This window comes from Helianthus annuus, chromosome 11, assembly GCF_002127325.2.
Source record: "Helianthus annuus cultivar XRQ/B chromosome 11, HanXRQr2.0-SUNRISE, whole genome shotgun sequence".
NCBI lineage: Eukaryota > Viridiplantae > Streptophyta > Magnoliopsida > Asterales > Asteraceae > Helianthus > Helianthus annuus.
The window spans coordinates 93,082,252-93,105,123 of NC_035443.2; the positions used below are offsets into that span (position 1 = coordinate 93,082,252).

The window sequence follows — 22,872 nt, forward strand, 5'->3', positions numbered from 1 at the left end:
CCTCACCGCACTGTCGTGCCTTCGGGCGAGTGTTCACGGGCTTCGGCCCTAGGTGAGGGTTTTTCCCGGTTCGGAAGGCGAGTGTATCCCGATGTGGTGAATTTCGCCAGTAGCCCATTTGGAGGATTCGTTGGCCGTTCAAAAAAAAAAAAACATATTAGATTTTAATAGTCTTGATGGTTTTTAGTGGAATGTTGTGGACCTGTCTTAATCAGCCGCATTGGACATTAATGAATAAGACGGCTGGTTGTACCAAATGATATTCTTCCTTTTATTTCTTAACATTGGAGTCGAATATTGAATCCTTCGATGCTACCCCTTTGGGGTTGATTAATCGTATATATTTTATCCATTCTAATTCAATAATTAACGTATCAATATTACTAACAACTCTAAATATTTTCATCTAAGATAATTTTTAAGTTGGAATCATTATTTATATTTTAAGACGAAAATATGTTGTATACATTATGTTTTATCTTGATTATCACTTTAGCAGGACATAATTTTTATTTTTAATTTTTACTGGTTGCTAAATGCACTCTCATTTTCTTAATTTTTACTGGTTGCACTCCCCTCTTAAACTTTTTAAATAAGTATAATCAAACCTTTTAAGTTGTATTTTTTTAATTGCATCTAATTTAAGTTTTTAAACATTTCAAAAAAGATAATTAAATCAGATAGCTAAAACTTATCTAAAATTTTATACGAATTGAATCTGTATCAATTATTGATCCCCAAAAAATTTAAAAAGTGCATTAACATGGTTTGTTTTGTGTTTTATTAAACTTCAACTGTAATGTAATTTGTTTTGGTTAAACACTTAAAACTTCATCTATTTTTTTCTTATATAATAATGATAACCTTGATGATGTATATGGCCTGAAACGATTGATTAGTCCATCACAACTGAATCTACACATGCTTTTTTCACGTGAATAGCTATTTTAGTTTAGTTAAACTTCATAATTTCTTTTTAAAAAAATTCACAGACTTTTGAGTGAATGTTTCTTTTCAAAATTTAGTTGTCAAACACATCCTATTTTTATATAAATAATATACAGCAACATGTAATATAAAAAATCTTTCACGTCAAATCAAATTGTTAAAAAGTATCAAAATCATCTGTGCAAAAAAAAAAAAAAACTTAAACAAAACAGTCAACAAATAATACAAAACAAAATCATCCGGGTGAAAGAGAAAGAAACTTAAACAAAACAATCAAGAATTAATTAATAAAAAACAAATAGGGAATGAAAAGAAAAAGAAACCGTAAACAATTGAACAAAACAATAATATATAAAAGGTAAAGGGTGGAATTTAAAAAATTTTAAAAATAATATTTTTAGAAAGGAAGGTATAAACAGTAAAAATGTAGCTGCATTTAGCCACACCCTTTTTATTAACTAACTATATTTCATTTCTTTCAACCCTTAAAATTATAATTCCCGCTAACTATTTCATCACTTTCATCCTCCCAAAATGTCTCGAACCCTAAAATTCCCACACTTTCACTTTGCCCGCTTCTCTCAAAATCCACCACTTTCACTTTGCCGCTTCTCTCAAAATCAATTCAAAATCCACGAGTTTCACTTTATCTCTTCTGCAAGTGTTAGATATCTCTTCAGTTGTTCTGCTTTGATTCAATTCCTTAGCCATCTCAATTTCTAGGGTTTCAAGATGACCAGATCTAGTCAGCCTCATAGAAGACGGTTCGATTTCTGCCGGACTCAAACCCTATCACATGTTCGTTACTTTGTATTGATAGGGTTTGGATCAAATTGCTTGAGTCTTGCAAATAATTTTATCGATTATTTGATAGATTGAAGGTAAAAAGGGCTTCCCAAAACCTCTGGGTAAACAAATTCGTTCTCACCTCCTTTAATTCCTCACCAGACATACCAAAAAGACGGGTCAAGCCGAGAATTAATGAACCAAATCGTGGGACTCATCTTAACCTTCAAAAACGTACAATGTCAGAAACTGCGAAAAATAAAATTTCGAAAAACGTAAGTGAAAAAAGCCACCGAGAAAGGTAACACGGACGTTTATCCTCTGGTCTTAGACCATGTGTAGTGGGGCATTATAGGGCAAAAAAAACGCCCCCTTCCCCATTACATAGGGCATTATAGGGCATTATTTTTGAAAAAAAATTGGTGGGGCATTATATATAAAACGCCTAACATGGTTTGTGAAATGGTTGACTGAGTTTGACCCACCAATGAGAAAATAGTTTGTTTTTTTTTTGTTTAATGATTGGAAGGGGCATTATCAGGCATTATTCCCACTACGCCACTTTTGCAATAACGCCCCATGCTGACTGGACTGCCACGTGTCGAATAATGCCCCATGGTAGAGGCATTATTTTGTTTAACCACTACACATGGTCTTAATGCAGTTGTTGCAAGACTCGACACAAATGTTGATATAATTTGTTTCTCGATTCTAGGTCGATTGTTGGCTGTTTTGCTTCTGGTGGTATGTGTTTCATTACTGATTTGACTTGAAAGTTTGATAGTCTGTTAGTTCTACTGTTAGTGTGTGATGATCTAGGCCCCATTTATTTATAGGTTAAGTACTGCTCTACTTGTGAAGTAAGTATATGGGAAGACAATAGGTAGCTTTCTTCCCAAAGTCCCTTGCGTCAGGTAACATTCTGATCGCTGGTTGGTTGGTTGCTTGTTTGATACAGTGAAGTGTGCAATTACATTTTTGCTAAGGATATTTGTTGGTTATAGTTCTTCAGCTTTCTTATTTTATACGCAGACTTTTGCAACTTCATATTCTATGGTTTAATTTCCCTAGTGTGTAAAGAAGTGGAATTATCATTTTTAAGCTATTTAAGTTGATCATGCATGCTACTACATACTAAAAAAGGCACAACTCCTTGCATATTTGGCTTCGTTGAGAAGCATAGATGGTTGAATGCATGTGCCCAACAATTGATAGAGAGGCTAATATATGGTGAAAATTGAACAAGCAAATTTGTCTTACATTCTGTCTCTCTATAACACCAACACTTGCATGCTCACTGACATTCTTTTCTTTTTCTCCTAACAGCCGAGGGTGTAGAGAATGGTCTTGAGTTCACCATAGTAAGACTTTTTAGTTGGATTGGCCCAATGATGGATTTCATTCTAGGAATTGATGGTCCCAGTGAGGGTGTTTCAAGGGTTATATATCCTTCCAGTTTCAGGGATTTAAGTTGCTTTAGTTTTACATCCAATTTCACAGAATGTTATTTTACTAATGATTTTTGCTTTCGTTGTACCCAAAACTTATTAAGAAGGGAACCTCTGAAGCTTGTGGATGGTGGTGAATCACAAAAAACCTTTATATACATACATCAAGGAAGCTATTGAAGCTGTTCTTTTGTTGATTGTATGTTAAATATTTTTTCTTTAACATATGGTCATTAGCGATGTTCATGGTCTAGTTTAGAGGTGCTAAACGGGTCGTATTCGCGGGTTGGCGGGCTCAACCTGACCCCAACCCGAACACGACCCGAACCAAACCCGAAAATCGGTTCGTACATATGAACCCGAACTTGACCCAAATACTCGCAGGCTGACCCGAACCCGACCCGTTCAACCCGTTTTTTTTTACTTTTTTTCAGCAAATTAATATATTAAAATTAACATCTACTACAAAAAAAAACACAAAATAGATAATAAAATTTCATTAAAATCATAAAATCTTATGTCAATTTCTATTTTTAAGTTATAAGTATAGCATAAAATACAAACCAAATTTAATTTATAACATAAAACGTATTGTAAAAAATATAATAATATAGAAATGGGTTAAACAGGTCAACCCGCCGACCTGACCGGGTTGACCCGAACCTGACCCGTTTAGCTAAACGGGTTGGTGGGTTTAACCTGAAACTGACCCGTGAATTTCGTGATAGGTTCGTGTCCTGTTTTCGGGTCGTGTAAGAAATTCACACCCCTAGTCTAGTTTGACTTGTTTAGAAGAAGATTAGGGTCGAACTGTACCTGGGGTTTTTAAGGACCAGTGGTTTGAACTGATTTCTTTTTTCAACCTCATTAGTTTGCATTAAAATAATAAAGATGATTAGTTCATGATTATAGTACATCCTGTAGGACAAATCTTGAAATGCAGAATCAAATGGCTTGGAATTTGGATGTAACAGGAGGAATCATTATAATTATAGTTTTATATGGTCTGACTGTTATTAAATAAGGCTGTAGTGGTTACTCTGTTGGCAATATGGTTACTTTCTCTAATAATTAAGTCTCATTTTTTTTGTATCCAACTTAACAAATAACCTAAACTGTTGTAAATCTAGGTTTTGTTACGCCAACCTATGTAGCATGGGGACTCCATTTATGTGGCCGTACCCGTACTTGTCGGGGACGGAAACACCATGGGTACTCGTCGGGGACGTTTCCTAAACGTTTCCAATGTCGGGGATGTATCTGGTAGAAGTATCCAGCCCGTTTCCATTTATTTTTAGGGTTTTTACCCTTTCAAATTCCACAACCGGCCTAAATAAATAGACCTATCATATTCGGCTTCTCTAATCTCTAAACTCTCAAGTCTCATCATCTCTAATTCTCTATCGATTGCCGATCTCTCACTAGATGATGAACCGGAATTTGAAAATAATTTGATTATTGATAATTAATTACCTTTGGAAGACGTAGTATTTTTGGAATTTGTTTAGTGTATTTTTATTTTTTTATATTTTTTATTGCCGTACCCGTATCTTGGAATTTTGAGTTTTGCCGTTCCTCGTTCCCGTATCGTCCCCGTACCCCGTACCCGTTCCCGTGCTACTTAGACGCCAACTATTTGGTAACATACTAAAGTGATACATTGTTCATATTTGTTTAGATTTTAGTTTATAGATAATCTTTAATTGGGATGACACAATTCTCCCATTTGATAGCATAATGCACTTCCTTGTACGCTGAGCTTGTTGACCCATAACCACATGAAGAGCATAAAAAAGGAAGCCTGTTGGACAGTCTCAAGTATTACTGCTGGAGAACACATCCAGGTAAAGAAATCTACAAACTGGGTTGTATATCGAATCGTATTCTATTTATAATAAGCTTTTCGCTTAGATTTCAAATTGAGAAAATACCCTTGAGTTGTGAAAACGAGCCGAGCCTTACATTACACGAGCTTGGCTCGTTACATCTTTCTTGAGCTCGAGCTCGGCTTGCTAGTAAAACTTAAAACTCGAGCTCAGCTTGAAAGCTCAATCTAAAATCTAAAACCAAGTATTTGTATGTTAAATATTTGTGTGTTAAAAGTAAATAAGTACATGAGCATGGGCTGGGTAAACTTGGGCCGGTTAATATGAGGTGGAGTTGAAGCCCGAAGATAGGTTAAACCCTAAAGTGTACTAAGCTCGATAAGGCTCGACGAGCCTAAATGAGCTAGCTACACATACAAGGCTCGAGCTCGGGTTGATATCTAATCTATCTTTATTTCAAGCTCGGGCTCGATAAGGCTCGGCTTGTTTGAGTTTTTTATTGATTCGATCTCGAGTAGCTCGTTAGCCACTCGGCTCGTTTTTCCCCTATTTGCTATGATGTTTTTTTTCTGGTAAGGCTCACTATAGCAAGCTCCAGATGTTTATTTCTACCCTTGACTTTAAACTTTTGACCCTATCGACCCATTCACGCATTCTTTTTATTGTTCTTACAGTTTGCTATGATGTTTTTTCAGCTCATGGATGCAAATTTTAGTCCAATGGCAGAGAGTATATGGACTTGAAGAAAATAACGTAGAGTATATGGACCGAAGAAAACAACCTAGAAATAGTTGCTGGTTTATGTGTATAGTCATTTCCTTTTGCAACTTTTGTAGATAGGTTTTGGTCAAGAATTTTATGTTTTTAATATTTCAGTTGAATACTTATGTATATGCATTATGAGATATATTTGGTTTTAGATTTTCTATTTGATGTTTAGTGTAGTTTTTATTTTATTGGAAAATGTAATTAAATGGGTGAATACACAAAAATGGTGACATAAAACAACAATATAGGTGTGAAAAAAGTTAAACAATAGCCACACTTAAAATTTAAAAATTTCATGTAGCTTTACATAAAATTTCATCAAATTATCGTGACTTTGTTCTTTTTGTGTGACGAAATGATTGTAAATGTCATGGAAAAAAAATATGTGTGACCAAAGATTAGATAACAGTCACACTTAAGATTACAAAAAAAAGTGTCTAAAAATATTTTTTAGCCACACTTACAATAAAGTTATGTGACTATATAATAGAAACAACCACACTTACAATTAATTCATGTGACTATATAATAGAAACGATTATAGTTATAGTAAATTCATGTGACCGTTGCTACTCTTTAGTCACACTTAAAATTACAAAATTTCGTGTGACTATAAAAAACTATAAGCCACACCGTAGTCATTTTGTTTCTTGTTTGTGTGACACAATCATAGAAAATGCCATAAGAAAAAAAAATATGTATGACCAAAGGTTAGAGAATAGCCACACTTAAAATTACAAAATTTCGTGTGGCTATAAATAACTATTAGCCACACCATAGTCACTTTGTTTCTTGTTTATGTGACAAAATGATAGAAAATAATATGTGTGACCAAAGGTTAGACAATAGTCACAATTAAAATTACAGAATTTAGTGTGACTATAAATTACCATTAGCCACACTATAGTCACTTTGCTTTTTTGTTTGTGTCTATATGATAGAAACAACCACACTTACACTAAATTAATGTGACTGTATAATAGAAACTACCACGCTTACAGTAATTCATGTGGCCGTTGCTACCCTTTAGCCACACTTATTGGACAAAATGCTTGATTACAACAACCCTTTTTGCCACACTTTTTTTAATTGATGTGGCTAAAACAAACTTTTTTGGTAATTCATGTGACTGTATAGTAGTAATGGTCACACTTAAAGTAAATACATGTGGTCGTTGCTATCCTTTAGCCACACTTAATAGAGGAAATGCTAGATTTTAACAAAAAAATGTTGGTACCCTTTTGTGACAACCCTCAAAATTTCATGTATCCGTACGATTTATTTATGTTAATTAAAGTGCTTGATGTCTGTGCTGAATTACTTAACTGCTTTCTGATTTCTGTGTCATACTTACATGTGCTTGTTAACATACTAGTCTTGTGCAGAAAAGTTACTGAATAGTCCTGTACGCTTTACTGAGTGTTGGAAATTAAAAGTGTTGCAAAAAGAAACATAAAAGACACTAAACAGAATAACTTAGCACTTTAATGTAACGGTACCTAACCGAACAACCAGACATTACCCGGAACACTAAAATATTGCAAAAAGCATTGTTTTCATTTTTCTGAACTAGTTATGGTTCCCGTACACCATAACACCCACTAAATATCTAGTAACTAACTCAAGTAAACATACACTTGATTTCTAACTAATAAGTAATCAACTAGTTATAATTTTGCAATTAACCCCCCTCCTAGCCTAATCGACCACATGCCTAAAGTGGTGGGATTTCTTTGAATTTTTAATTAAGATATGTATGTAGTCAAGGAAACATTTTATCCAAGGGATTATGTTGTAGTATGGATTATAAGAATGCAACATGGACCTAACTTCATTACTTACACACATCAAAGCACACCACAAAACTCTCTCTTCTACTCTATTGGTTCGGCCGAGATTAACAACCCCACAACCACCATCATCACTTCATCTTACATACATTCCACACATATACAAGGGTGTTAGAAGGTGCGCAAGGAAACTTGGAGCTTTCGGAAGTTCAAAGACCTTCCTCGTTCGCTATTAACCACCTCATTTCTTCTCTTGAACATCCCTAGCCTTGAGCTAGTGGTAAGAACATCCTACACTTCATATTTCATCTTATTTAGGTGCTTAAAGTAGGTTACATGATGATAAACCTAAAGAACACTAAGAAACTTGAACTTGAAACATGAACAAAAGCTTAAATCATGAAGAAACCATGTTATTTTAGTGTTGATATGCTTGTTGATTGTTGGTTGTTTGTAGAAATGATGTTGATCATCATGTAGTCTTGCTAGATCATGATTAAAAACATAATCTAGCAAGATGAGAGGATGAACATGTTGAAAGTTATGGATCATCCTCACGAAAAGCCATGAACTTGAATAAATATGATGTTTTCTTGTAAAATGATGAACAAGTAAGTTTAAAGTCTTGTAAATCTAAATGTTTCAAGTATGATTTACCAAGAAACCAAGTTAAAAATACAAGTTTACTAAATCTTGGTTCTTACATAAATAAACATCATTTTTGGGGATTAACAAAGTAAAGAAACACATGTGTAACAAGAAAAATACATGAAGAAGTATTTTTAGAAAATATGAACATAAGTTGTAAAGAATCATATTATTTGAAAATGGGGTTTTTAAAGAAGCAATCACACTTTAAAGGGTAACAAGACTTATTAAATACACTAGTAAGTTACTACACATTTTTATAAACTTTCAAGTTCATGATATAGAAATTAATGTTTGTTCTAACAAGATTAGTAAGTAAAAATTATATATTGTTGATTGATGATTGTTGAATAATTTTTGGAAAAGAAAATGATATGCTTAATAGCATGGACACCTCCGTTTACAAAGGAAACTCTGGCGAAATTTTCTAAAAATTTCAAAACTTAGAAAATATTTTTCTAAACAAGCGTTACAAGTATATTTTATAACTTGGGTTTCGAATATAAACTTCGCCATAATTTTTGTAACAAAATACAAAGTATCGGAGGTTGGTTTTGTAAATACAAACGGGTAAATATATATTTAGAATATATATCTTATATTATAACACTTGTGTGGGTACTAGTTTATTTTGTGAGATGGTCATATTATATTAGGGTAAAATCATATAACTTAACAAACTACCTTGACATTAAAATTGTGTGGTACGTGATAGAAGTAATGAGTAGATAAACCGTACGTAGGATACGTGTTATGCATGAGAATCTGATTGCTATCTGTACCTTATTAGGACATGCTTGATTTCCTGATTATTAGAGTAACTAATCTTACCGAGCAAACCAAGGTGAGTTCACACACTTTCTAAGACATGGGATTCCCGGTGGTTGGGAATGGGTTAAAAAAACATTAAAACGTAACCTACATATCCTCCTTGGTTAGGATATGTACCGCCATCCTCCATAGGTAGGATGCCAATATTAATCCTGCGTATTCTCCTTGGGTAGAATACGTACGTTCGTCCTCCTTGGGTAGGACAACAACCTTAAAACTTACTAGACAAAACTCTATCATGAAGTCCCTCATTTTATATCGACTTAATCGCCGAGGCCAATGGCGAGCGGGCCATTAGTTAATAGCGCTATTAGGTTTAACAAACCTCACACCGTGCCAGTCGGACGGGCCTGTACTAATGGACTATGGAAAACTGTCAGTGATGATAGACACTGATGTAGGGCACAACTTATTTTCGTTAGTAGTCGATATGGTACGGTCTAGTGGTTCACATGGGGAAACCCCCACTGATTATGGATATGGTTTGGGTAATAGAGAAGGAATTGGTTAACCTTACTTTCAACTATGGGGTAACTCCCACGGCAATTAAGCCAACGAAAGACAAACCATGTTTTCGGAAACAACTTAAAACTAAACAACCAACCGTGAACTCACTCAACTTTGTTGTTGACTCGTTGTTACATGCCTTACAGGTTGTTAGATGCTTATGGAGCTTGCACGAGGAGGAAGTCGTTGTGGGATATGGACTGATATGTCCCGTGCTTAATAATTAAACTTTATAAACTTATGGATCTTATGTTTTGGTCTTTAAACTTATGAACCATGAACTTATGATTTGGTCTTACGTTTTATGCTTCCGCTGTTAACTTAAAGTCGGTTACCTTCTTTAGGTCACCAATTATATTGTGGTTGGTTTTATTTACTTAATTACGTTATTCAATATGATTGGTGGCTCGATCCTGGTCATGTCACGCCTCCCAGCGGTGATACTCCGCATGGTGGATTTTGGGGGTGTGACAGATTGGTATCAGAGCCATTGGTTATAGTGAACTTGGTTTTAAAAAGGGAAAAGCTTTTTGACAAAACCAGACTATAACCTGTACAGTGCTCAACGATCCGCAATGACGCTTCGCTCCACGTGCAAGACTCGACACAATAGGTGGTATGATTTATGTTATATTGTCGGTTAGATAGTTCACACTTGTGACAACTCGAATTTCTAAGATTGATTTCATACGTATTACACGAGCATGTGTTTGACTAATTACTTAATTGCACATTTGATTGATATGAAAGTATATATATATATGTTTGATTGCTTGATTGTGCATAATTGTTTGATTGTGTATAAATGGGTTCCATATTGTGAAACTTGTACTGTATGTTAGCTAGTTAGTGTGAATCATGGCCCAACCTACGAAGGATGTTCCACGAAACATGATGCATGAATCGAAGGATGTCGAAACATATCTTTCGATTCGAAAGGTCATCCTTCGGATTGAAGGTCTCGAAACATATCCTTCGCGCTCGAAACATATCCTTCGATATGTTTCGGCCCAGTCTTTCAATTTGGGCCTTGGCCCACTGCCGATTTAATATAAATTGATTAGAGACTTTACGTGATAACATTTTTGATCGGCAAACCCTAGAACATTTTCACTTGTGACGGCAACCACAAACTTACGGAAATTCTGCTGATCAATTCCTTGTTTGCTACCCGATCGGTTAGTGTTAATTGCTAATTGTGACCTATTGATTTAATGATGATATTGTTGCATGTTTTGGATTATAAGATCGTATGCTTTGAATAATTCTGTGAGTAGTTAATCGGAATTATTGCTTATGACATGTTGAATATGTGCGATTCCATGATTCGATTTACGTTATGATAATTTGGACGATTGATTATGATTGTTAGATGATTTTATGATAGTAGGGTTCATAGCATGTTAATCGGTCACCAAGTCCTACGTTCGGATTGTTTGTACGATAACCGGTTATGTAATGTTGTGTTTGGCTTGCTTGCATGATAAAGCGGATTGTTGTAACCGAATTGCTAACTTGGTTAACTGGGTTGCGAATGGCTTAGGTTGCTGATAGCCGGATTAGTGTTCATGTAATTAAATTAGGGTTCTTGAGTGAAACCTTGTGATTATGCTTGTTTGATCCTGTTGACAATAACTGATTAGTGAAATTGTGTTAATGGATAAAACGTAACTGCCATGACCGAAAGATATCAATGGCTCGAACCATGGTAGTTTGACCGAACCATAATCTGATCGAACCATAGTTGACCGAAGGATACTGGTTGACCGACAGATAGTTGGACCGAAGGATAGTTTGGATCGAAAGATGTCATGGTCCGAAACATGACATTCGGTCCGAAGGATCATTGTGACACTTGTTTTCGAAAGATGATAGTATGAGACGAAGGATACTAGGGTTTTGAATAATGTTTGAACAGTGGAACATATGTTGATTTAATTGACATGCCATGCTTAGTGATGAACGTGCAATACTACGTGCCGTGCTGATATGCAAACTGACTGCTATGTGAACAATTAATTGCATGCGTATCATTTCGAACATGAACTGATTTGTTATACGTGCATACACTAGGACGTGATTAATTACTTGTGAGTGCATAACTTAGCATACCGAGCAAACCAAGGTGAGTTCACACTCCTACTAAGGCATGGGATTCCCGGGTTGTGGGAATGGGTTAAAGGTTATTATTGAAAGGAACGTACATATGCTTTACTAGACTATCACCTATCATGTCCTCGGATGTCAGGACGGTTACGTAGGTTGGGATAACACCTACGGGTTCACATGCCATTCTATCCTCGGTTACGAAGGATACGCACGTAAAACCTACGTGTACGCATTACTTACTTCTATCCTCAGGTTACGAAGGATACGTGCGTAAAACCTACGCACACTTTATACACACTTCTGTTCTCGGACGAAGAACAGGGATAATAATACGAACAGTCTAGTGGTCACTTAACATGGGAAGCCCCCACCAGCATAACTTACTATCGGCCCTGTAGAGCCACCTGTTACTTACTGTTACACATTTACTTACTGTGAACTCGCTCAACTAGTTTGTTGATCATACTGTTACATGCCTTGCAGATCGTTAGGTACTTGGAGCTTGCACACGGAGGAGCTGGTCGTTGTGGGGCTTGGATCGTGATCACCTTGTTAAACACTTTCGATGTTTGATACTTATTTGCTATGGGTTTTACAATAATACGCTTCCGCTAAACAATGTTAACTTACTTATGTTTTGGAAACACCTTTCATATGGAAATGGTTTGGATTATAATGTGTTTACTTTTACTTTATACAATGTTCTGTATGATTGGTGGCTTGATCCTGGTCAGTCACGCTCCCCAAGCGGTGATACTCCGCAGGTGGATTTTGGGGGTGTGACAGATTGGTATCAGAGCCATTGGTTATAGAGAACTTGGTTTTAATATGGGAAAAATGTTTTTATTAAAACCAGACTATAACCAGAACAGTGCTCTCAACGATCCACAACGACGCTTCGCTCCACGTGCAAGACTCAACTTCCTAGGTAATAAGGTTTATGTTTATTGCCTACATGCTAGAATTAGCATAGGACTTTGCTCGTAGTATGCTTACATTACTTGCTCACAACTTGACATTGCATGAGAATACTTATGTGCTTACACTCTTCTGTCATCGCACCATTCGCGAACCTTTCTCACTTATGTTGCCTTTGATGTGAAGATCAATGGCCGCACGAATTACCATGACTCAAGCCCAGCTAGAGGCTCTCGTTGCTGCGGCAGTTGCAGCCGCCCAAGCAGGTAGTATACCCTGCAGTATAGACACTAGGATCTTTAGATCCTACATTAATTCTCGTACTTAACTTTGCCCTATTCGTACACAATAGGTCAACCCGCTCAGCAGCAGCCTGGGTGCACCTTCAAGAATTTCATGGAATGTCGTCCCAGTTCGTTCAGTGGCACGGAGGGAGCAGTTGGACTCCTCCACTGGTTTGAGAAGCTCGAGTCGGTTTTTGAAATGTGTGAATGCCCTGAGGCTCGCAGGGTGAAGTTCGCCACTGGCACACTTGAAGGGATTGCGCTCACTTGGTGGAACGCACAAGTGCAGATCTTAGGGTTGGCAGCTGCTAACGCCACACCCTGGAATGAATTCAAAGAACTGATCAAGAGGGAATACTGCACTAGAGAAGACATTCACAAGCTAGAAGATGAGCTGTATAATCTGAAGATGGTTGGTTCGGAAATTGAAGCTTACACCAAGAGGTCAAATGAGTTGGCTGTGTTATGTCCAACTATGGTGGATCCTCCATACAAGCGAATTGAGTTGTATCTCAAAGGTTTGGCACCAGAAATACAGAGCCACGTTACCTCGGCTAACCTCAACAACATCCAGGAAATCCAGCGTCTCGCTCATCGCATCACAGATCAGGCAGTAGACCAGGGCAAACTGCCAAAGCGTATCAGTGCTACCGCTACTGCTACTACTACACTTGCCACTCCCAGCGAAAGTAAGAGAAAATGGGAGGGGGATTCTAGCAAGGGATCAGCATCAGTACAGTCACAGTCTCAGCAGCGAAAGACGGATAGTTACCAAAGTCCCAGTCAGCACTCATCGAGCAGCCACAGACAGGGAGGGTATCGAGGAAACCTTCCAAAGTGTAACAACTGCAACAGGCATCACAGCGGCCAGTGCAATAAGGGCCGTTGTCAAAGGTGTTTAAAGATGGGTCACGAGGCCAAAGATTGTAGAAGCGCTCGCCCTGCAAATCAGAATCAGCAGCCTCAGCAACCAGCTCCACAGAATCAGCAGAATCAGCAACAGGGCAACAAGGGGTGTTATAAGTGTGGGGCTGAAGGTCACTTCAAACGCGATTGCCCACAGTTGAACCAGAACCGCAACAACAACCATCAGGGCAACGGGAACCATAACAACAATAATGGGGGCAACAACAACAACAACAACAACAACAACAACGGCAATGAAGCTCGTGGTCGAGCATTTGTGTTGGGTCGAGGAGATGCAGTGAATGATCCTAACGTAGTTATGGGTAAGTTCCTTCTCGACGATATTTACGTTACTGTCTTATTTGATTCGGGTGCTGATACAAGTTATATGTCCATGAAAATGAGTAACTTATTAAAACGTACACCAACACCTCTAGACACTAAACACGTCGTAGAACTAGCAAATGGTAAAAGTATAGAAGCCGCTCATGTAGTCAAGGGTTGTAGCATTGTTTTAGCGGGTCAGACTTTCACGGTTGATCTTATACCCATAGTCTTGGGTAGCTTCGACGTCGTCATCGGCATGGATTGGTTATCTCAACATCACGCAGAGATCTTATGCAAGGAAAAAGTTATTCGTATTCCTCGCTCCAGTCAAGAACCTCTCGAAGTACAAGGTGACAAGAGTGGTGCTGTGGTTGGCATCATCTCTTACTTGAAGGCGCAGAAATGTTTACGAAAGGGGCATACTGCCATTCTGGCTCTCGTTACTGATGCATCAGCAAAGGAAAAGAAGCTGGAGGATATCCCAGTTGTACGTGACTTCCCTCAGGTGTTTCCTGAAGATTTACCAGGCTTACCGCCTCATCGTCAAGTCGAGTTTCAGATCGAATTGGCACCTGGAGCAGCGCCAATAGCCCGCGCACCATATCGTTTAGCTCCAACCGAACTGGAAGAACTGTCGAAACAGCTGCAAGAGCTCTTGGAAAAGGGCTTTATTCGTCCAAGCTCTTCGCCTTGGGGAGCTCCAGTGTTATTTGTGAAGAAGAAAGACGGTACGTTCAGGATGTGCATCGACTACCGTGAACTCAACAAGGTGACGGTGAAGAACCGTTATCCTCTTCCACGCATAGATGACTTATTCGACCAGTTGCAAGGGTCGTGTTACTATTCCAAGATTGATTTAAGGTCAGGGTATCATCAGCTGAGAGTCCGGGATGAGGACGTCTCCAAAACCGCTTTCAGAACTCGCTACGGTCATTACGAGTTTCTTGTCATGCCATTCGGGCTTACGAACGCACCTGCAGTCTTCATGGATCTTATGAACAGGGTGTGCAAACCGTATCTTGATAAGTTTGTTATCGTCTTCATCGACGACATTTTGATTTACTCCAAGAGTCAGGAGGAGCACGAGCAGCACTTACGTCTTATCTTGGAACTTCTTCGGAAGGAACAGCTGTACGCAAAGTTTTCAAAATGCGACTTCTGGCTTCGTGAAGTCCACTTCTTAGGTCATGTGGTGAACAAGGATGGGATTCATGTCGATCCATCCAAGGTTGATTCGATCAGAAACTGGCCAGCACCACGTACACCGACAGAAATACGCCAATTCTTGGGTTTGGCAGGTTACTACAGGCGATTTATTAAAGACTTCTCCAAGATCGCGCAACCACTCACTATGCTTACACAGAAAGGTGTCGTTTACAGATGGGGTAATACACAGGAGACCGCTTTTCAGTACTTAAAGGATAGGCTTTGCAGCGCGCCTATTCTCTCACTGCCCGAGGGCACGGATGACTTCGTGGTTTATTGTGACGCATCGATACAAGGGCTTGGTTGTGTATTGATGCAACGGGATAAAGTGATAGCCTACGCTTCTCGGCAACTCAAGGTTCATGAACGGAACTACACGACACACGATTTAGAGCTGGGAGCTGTTGTTTTCGCGCTTAAGATATGGCGACACTACCTGTACGGTACCAGGTGCACGATTTACACCGATCACAGGAGTCTCGAGCATATTCTTAAGCAAAAGGATTTGAATATGCGTCAACGAAGATGGGTTGAACTTCTGAACGACTACGAATGCGCCATCAAGTATCATCCAGGCAAGGCCAATGTTGTGGCTGATGCCCTCAGTCGGAAAGACACTCTACCTAAGCGCGTGCGAGCGCTACAGCTTACCATTCAGTCCAGTCTTCCTGCACAGATACGAGCAGCTCAGTTAGAAGCACTGAAACCCGAAAACGTCAAAGCTGAAGCCTTACGCGGTTCAAGGCAACGCATGGAACAAAAGGAAGACGGTGCTTACTATGTAACGGGGCGTATTTGGGTCCCACTTTATGGCGGTTTACGCGAACTTGTAATGGATGAAGCTCACAAGTCTCGCTATTCGGTACATCCAGGGTCGGATAAAATGTACCACGACATCAGCACTACTTATTGGTGGCCTAGTATGAAGGCTCACATCGCTACGTACGTTGGAAAATGCTTAACCTGTGCGAGAGTCAAGGTTGAGTATCAGAAACCAGCTGGTCTACTTCAGCAGCCCAAGATACCGCAGTGGAAATGGGAAGAAATTTCCATGGATTTCGTTACGGGCTTACCAAGATCTCAACGTGGGAACGATACAATATGGGTCATAGTTGATCGACTCACCAAGTCTGCACACTTCCTACCGATCAATGAAACGGATAAGTTCTCCACTCTCGCAGACGTTTATCTTAAAGAAGTTGTTTCGAGGCACGGAGTGCCCACCTCTATTATTTCGGATCGCGATGCACGATTCACGTCAGAGCTTTGGCAAGCGATGCACAAATCCTTCGGCTCACGATTAGACATGAGCACAGCATATCATCCTCAGACAGATGGGCAGTCTGAGCGAACTATTCAAACTCTAGAAGACATGCTTCGAGCGTGTGTTATCGATTTCGGCAACGGCTGGGAAAAGCACCTCCCTTTGGTGGAGTTCTCGTACAATAACAGTTACCATACCAGCATTCAAGCCGCTCCATTCGAGGCATTGTACGGACGTAAATGCCGGTCACCTCTCTGTTGGGCAGAGGTGGGGGATAGTCAGATTACGGGTCCAGATATTGTAGTGGACGCCACAGAAAAGATTGCACAGATACGGCAACGCATGGCGGCAGCACGCGATCGTCAGAAAGCCTACGCGGACAAGCGTAGAAAGCCGTTGGAATTTGAGGTCGGGGACCGGGTTTTATTGAAAGTTTCACCCTGGAAGGGTGTGGTACGTTTTGGTAAACGGGGCAAACTCAATCCACGGTACGTCGGACCGTTCGAGATCATTGAGAAGATTGGCAAGGTAGCCTACAGATTAAACCTACCTCCTGAACTCGGTGCAGTTCACAATGTATTTCATGTGTCGAATCTGAAGAAATGTCTTTCAGACGAAACCCTTATAGTTCCTTTTAAGGAACTCACTATCGACGAGCGGTTGCAGTTCGTCGAGGAACCAGTTGAAATCACGGACCGGGATGTTAAGGTCCTCAAACACAAGAGAATCCCTCTTGTTCGAGTTCGTTGGAACTCCCAGCGTGGTCCAGAGTATACCTGGGAACGCGAAGACCAGATAAAAGAAAAGTACCCCCAGCTATTCGAAACCAATGCATCCACTTCTGAGGCTGAAGCTACTACTACTGAATTTCGGGACGAAATTCCAAATCAACGGGGGGATGATGTGACACCCCAGGAAAACCGGTGAACTATGTAACTTGCCTAGTTACCTCAGTAAGTGCGTACCAAATTTCGGGACGAAATTTCTTTCAAGTTGGGGATAATGTGACAACTCGAATTTCTAAGATTGATTTCATACGTATTACACGAGCATGTGTTTGACTAATTACTTAATTGCACATTTGATTGATATGAAAGTATATATATATATGTTTGATTGCTTGATTGTGCATAATTGTTTGATTGTGTATAAATGGGTTCCATATTGTGAAACTTGTACTGTATGTTAGCTAGTTAGTGTGAATCATGGCCCAACCTACGAAGGATGTTCCACGAAACATGATGCATGAATCGAAGGATGTCGAAACATATCTTTCGATTCGAAAGGTCATCCTTCGGATTGAAGGTCTCGAAACATATCCTTCGCGCTCGAAACATATCCTTCGATATGTTTCGGCCCAGTCTTTCAATTTGGGCCTTGGCCCACTGCCGATTTAATATAAATTGATTAGAGACTTTACGTGATAACATTTTTGATCGGCAAACCCTAGAACATTTTCACTTGTGACGGCAACCACAAACTTACGGAAATTCTGCTGATCAATTCCTTGTTTGCTACCCGATCGGTTAGTGTTAATTGCTAATTGTGACCTATTGATTTAATGATGATATTGTTGCATGTTTTGGATTATAAGATCGTATGCTTTGAATAATTCTGTGAGTAGTTAATCGGAATTATTGCTTATGACATGTTGAATATGTGCGATTCCATGATTCGATTTACGTTATGATAATTTGGACGATTGATTATGATTGTTAGATGATTTTATGATAGTAGGGTTCATAGCATGTTAATCGGTCACCAAGTCCTACGTTCGGATTGTTTGTACGATAACCGGTTATGTAATGTTGTGTTTGGCTTGCTTGCATGATAAAGCGGATTGTTGTAACCGAATTGCTAACTTGGTTAACTGGGTTGCGAATGGCTTAGGTTGCTGATAGCCGGATTAGTGTTCATGTAATTAAATTAGGGTTCTTGAGTGAAACCTTGTGATTATGCTTGTTTGATCCTGTTGACAATAACTGATTAGTGAAATTGTGTTAATGGATAAAACGTAACTGCCATGACCGAAAGATATCAATGGCTCGAACCATGGTAGTTTGACCGAACCATAATCTGATCGAACCATAGTTGACCGAAGGATACTGGTTGACCGACAGATAGTTGGACCGAAGGATAGTTTGGATCGAAAGATGTCATGGTCCGAAACATGACATTCGGTCCGAAGGATCATTGTGACACTTGTTTTCGAAAGATGATAGTATGAGACGAAGGATACTAGGGTTTTGAATAATGTTTGAACAGTGGAACATATGTTGATTTAATTGACATGCCATGCTTAGTGATGAACGTGCAATACTACGTGCCGTGCTGATATGCAAACTGACTGCTATGTGAACAATTAATTGCATGCGTATCATTTCGAACATGAACTGATTTGTTATACGTGCATACACTAGGACGTGATTAATTACTTGTGAGTGCATAACTTAGCATACCGAGCAAACCAAGGTGAGTTCACACTCCTACTAAGGCATGGGATTCCCGGGTTGTGGGAATGGGTTAAAGGTTATTATTGAAAGGAACGTACATATGCTTTACTAGACTATCACCTATCATGTCCTCGGATGTCAGGACGGTTACGTAGGTTGGGATAACACCTACGGGTTCACATGCCATTCTATCCTCGGTTACGAAGGATACGCACGTAAAACCTACGTGTACGCATTACTTACTTCTATCCTCAGGTTACGAAGGATACGTGCGTAAAACCTACGCACACTTTATACACACTTCTGTTCTCGGACGAAGAACAGGGATAATAATACGAACAGTCTAGTGGTCACTTAACATGGGAAGCCCCCACCAGCATAACTTACTATCGGCCCTGTAGAGCCACCTGTTACTTACTGTTACACATTTACTTACTGTGAACTCGCTCAACTAGTTTGTTGATCATACTGTTACATGCCTTGCAGATCGTTAGGTACTTGGAGCTTGCACACGGAGGAGCTGGTCGTTGTGGGGCTTGGATCGTGATCACCTTGTTAAACACTTTCGATGTTTGATACTTATTTGCTATGGGTTTTACAATAATACGCTTCCGCTAAACAATGTTAACTTACTTATGTTTTGGAAACACCTTTCATATGGAAATGGTTTGGATTATAATGTGTTTACTTTTACTTTATACAATGTTCTGTATGATTGGTGGCTTGATCCTGGTCAGTCACGCTCCCCAAGCGGTGATACTCCGCAGGTGGATTTTGGGGGTGTGACAACACTGTGCATTAATTAACGTGATAATTGCTAATCGAACCTGGTGTGCTTACTCTCTACTGTCGTCCCACACTTATGCACTTTCGCGACACTTTTCTCACTTACGTTGCTTCGTTGTGAAGATCATGAACGGACGCGGAGGACGTATCAACCTAACTCAAGCCCAGCTGACGACTTTGATCAATGAACGAGTTGCTGAGGCACTCGCAGCAGCTCCAGCAGGAGGTATAACCTGCCATGTCAACCCATCTTAGGACGTTTAGATCCTACCTTCGCGAACCAACCCTTGTGCTTAACCTTGTCTTTTATTCTCGCGCCACAGGTCAACTTGCACAACCTCCCGTGTGCACGTTCAAAACATTCATGGATTGCCGACCTAGTACTTTCAGCGGCACAGAAGGAGCTGTAGGTCTTCTCCACTGGTTCGAGAAGCTTGAATCCGTTTTTGAGATGTGTGAATGCCCTGAAGATCGTAGGGTGAAATTTGCTACTGGAACGCTTGAAGGTGCTGCGTTAACCTGGTGGAAAGCACAGGTTCAGCTGCTAAGGCTGGCGGTTGCTAATGCCACCCCATGGAATGACTTCAAGGAACTGATCAAAGAGGAGTACTGTAGTCGTGACGACATCCACAAGCTAGAGGTGGAATTTTTCAATTTGAAGATGACGGGGTCTGAGATCGAGGCATACACAAAGAGGTCGAACGAACTAGCTATCTTGTGTCCTACAATGGTGGATCCTCCTATCAAGCGTATCGAGCTGTACCTTAAGGGTTTGGTGCTAGAAATTCAAAGCCACGTGACCTCAACTAATCTTGACACCATTCAGCAAATCATCCGGTTGGCTCATCGTCCCACTGATCAGGCAGTTGAGCAGAATAGGCTGCCCAAGCGTATTAGCGCTACTACTACTTCTGATGCTCCCAATGATAACAAGCGTAAGTGGGATGGAAATTCGGGCAAGGGTTCTATTTCAGTTCAGTCTCAGCAGCGAAAGACTGATGACCACCAGAGTCCTGGTCAGCAATCTTCTGGTAGTCAAGGATGTAGGATCGTTTTCGGACCCGAACGAGTCGATCATAAGAGTTTTTCTCAGTTTGAACGGTGGAAACAGACAAACTGAACTCAATTCAACAAGATTTACACTTTAAACTGTCGATTTGATTGATAAAATGACTTTTACAGCGTGACGACACTTCGGCAGCACTTCGTTGCAAAACCGGAAAACTGATTTGTGATTCCGCTCGAGATGTCCTATATATAGACGATCAGATTCCGCTTGAACATGTGCATGTTCATTTCAAGCGGAATCAGGACTAATAATTCAAGCGGAATCAGACTAATATCTCAAGCGGAATAAGGACATTTCTTATTTCGCTTGAAAGTGACTTTATGTCATTTCAAGCGGAATCACCCTATTATCCACTTTCTCGTTTTTCGTGCCCTGATCTAACTAACTCTATACAAGACTCGATACAAGACGAAGACGACAGATGGATGCACCAACAAACTCCCCCTCGGATGTTGACGGAGTCTTCAGTGTCGAGTCTTCACATCTTCAATCTTTATCAGTCTTTGGGCTTCTCTTTGAAGTATCTGACACTGTAAGTATCCTTCAAATCTTTCTCTCTTCTCATTCTATCACCAACAAACTCCCTTCCCTCGGATGTTGATTACTTAAATTCATCAGCATCAGCAATCTTAGGATCAGAACCTTGCTCTTTGACATTCAGACTCCCCCTCTCAGTAAGCTGGGATCGCAGTCTTTCTTTCACAGGTTCAAGATTGATGTCTGACTCATACTTTGCTCAGAATCGAAACCTTGCTTTATTCAATCACAGGCTTCTCAGGATCGATTAATCCAGCTATCAATCTTTTATCCCAATATCACCTAGCTCTTATCCTGCACAAGTCTCTACCCAAAAATAAATTTTCACTTTAAAAAATTTCCACTCTGCTCACCACTTATAGAGTAAATCTTAGAATGATTTAACATTTAGGCTCTCTGATGAATCACTTGCAGGAATATCCTTTTTCAAAAACATCTGATGACCACTTGTAAGATAGATTGTTAAAACTTTATAAACACAATCTTCCCAAACCTGCTCGTCATGTTTAGCACTTGAGATTTTGAAAATCAGCTCTTCAACACCAGTTGTTGAAAATCTTTTTGACTTTTTCAACTTTACCAATTTTCTTTTTGAAATTTTCAGCCCGAAGTGGTGGAAAATTCTCATCATCCATAGTCGGAACTGATTCTTCACCATTTTCCTCAACTTGTGGCTCCTCTGATTTTGTGGAATCAGATTCATAGCCAAAAGATAGCTCCTCTGATTTTGACCTATCAGAATCATCGCTAGTACTATCAACAGACTTTTTAACCACCTATTTCTGGTTGTCAGATTTAGCTCTTTTCTTGTAAAACCTGTTTGAACATTTACCAATTTCAAATTTTGAATTTTTGAATAATTTTGTTCTGTCAATTGGTGGTTTAAACTCAACCACTTTCTCTTTTAGTTTAGAAACTCCCTGTTTGTTTTGAATTGCCTGTGAACAATTCATAGCAATATGACCACTTTTTCCACACTTGAAATAGGTTCTAGTTTTCTTCTTCTGATCCACAATCTGCATTTCTTCTTGCTTCATTGCAAGGAACTCTCTGTTAGACTGCTTTCTGAATATCTTTTCTTCCTCTTCTTCAGAAGATGTACCTGAAACAAATGTCATCTTTGATTTAAAATCTCGAACATATTTTTCATTTTTCTGAAATTCTGTTGGAGTAAAACCTAAACCTTTCTTTTTGAAATTACCGTTATGGTTTGGTTTCTTTTGAAAACCAGAACCAGAACTGTAGCCTTTTTTCTTGTTTTCTCTTTGTTGAATTCTTGAGGTGTATTTTTTAGGTTTATCAGTAAGATTTAAATCTTTTATTTCAGAAATATTGATTTCTGTTAATTTGAAAACCTTTTTTATCATCTTAGTCTTGACACCTCTTATTGGAAATTCCTCATCAGAATATAATTTGTCCGAATCATTCAAAGTATATGCCACTTTAAACGTTTCATCATTC

The 22,872-nt window shown here is 39.2% G+C and overlaps 1 long non-coding RNA gene across 2 annotated transcripts; it reads left to right on the forward strand.

Annotated features, from left to right (window-relative positions):
- Nucleotides 1-1,440: 1,440 nt before the first annotated feature.
- On the forward strand, nt 1,441-5,934 carry LOC110869109. 2 transcript variants are annotated; one of them, XR_002552936.2, is made up of 3 exons: nt 1,441-2,009; nt 2,399-5,026; nt 5,704-5,934. It is a non-coding gene; the product is annotated as an uncharacterized LOC110869109 (long non-coding RNA). The 2 variants fall into 2 exon arrangements; XR_004871855.1 differs by having other exon boundaries at nt 1,441-5,026.
- The last annotated feature ends 16,938 nt before the right edge of the window (nt 5,935-22,872 follow it).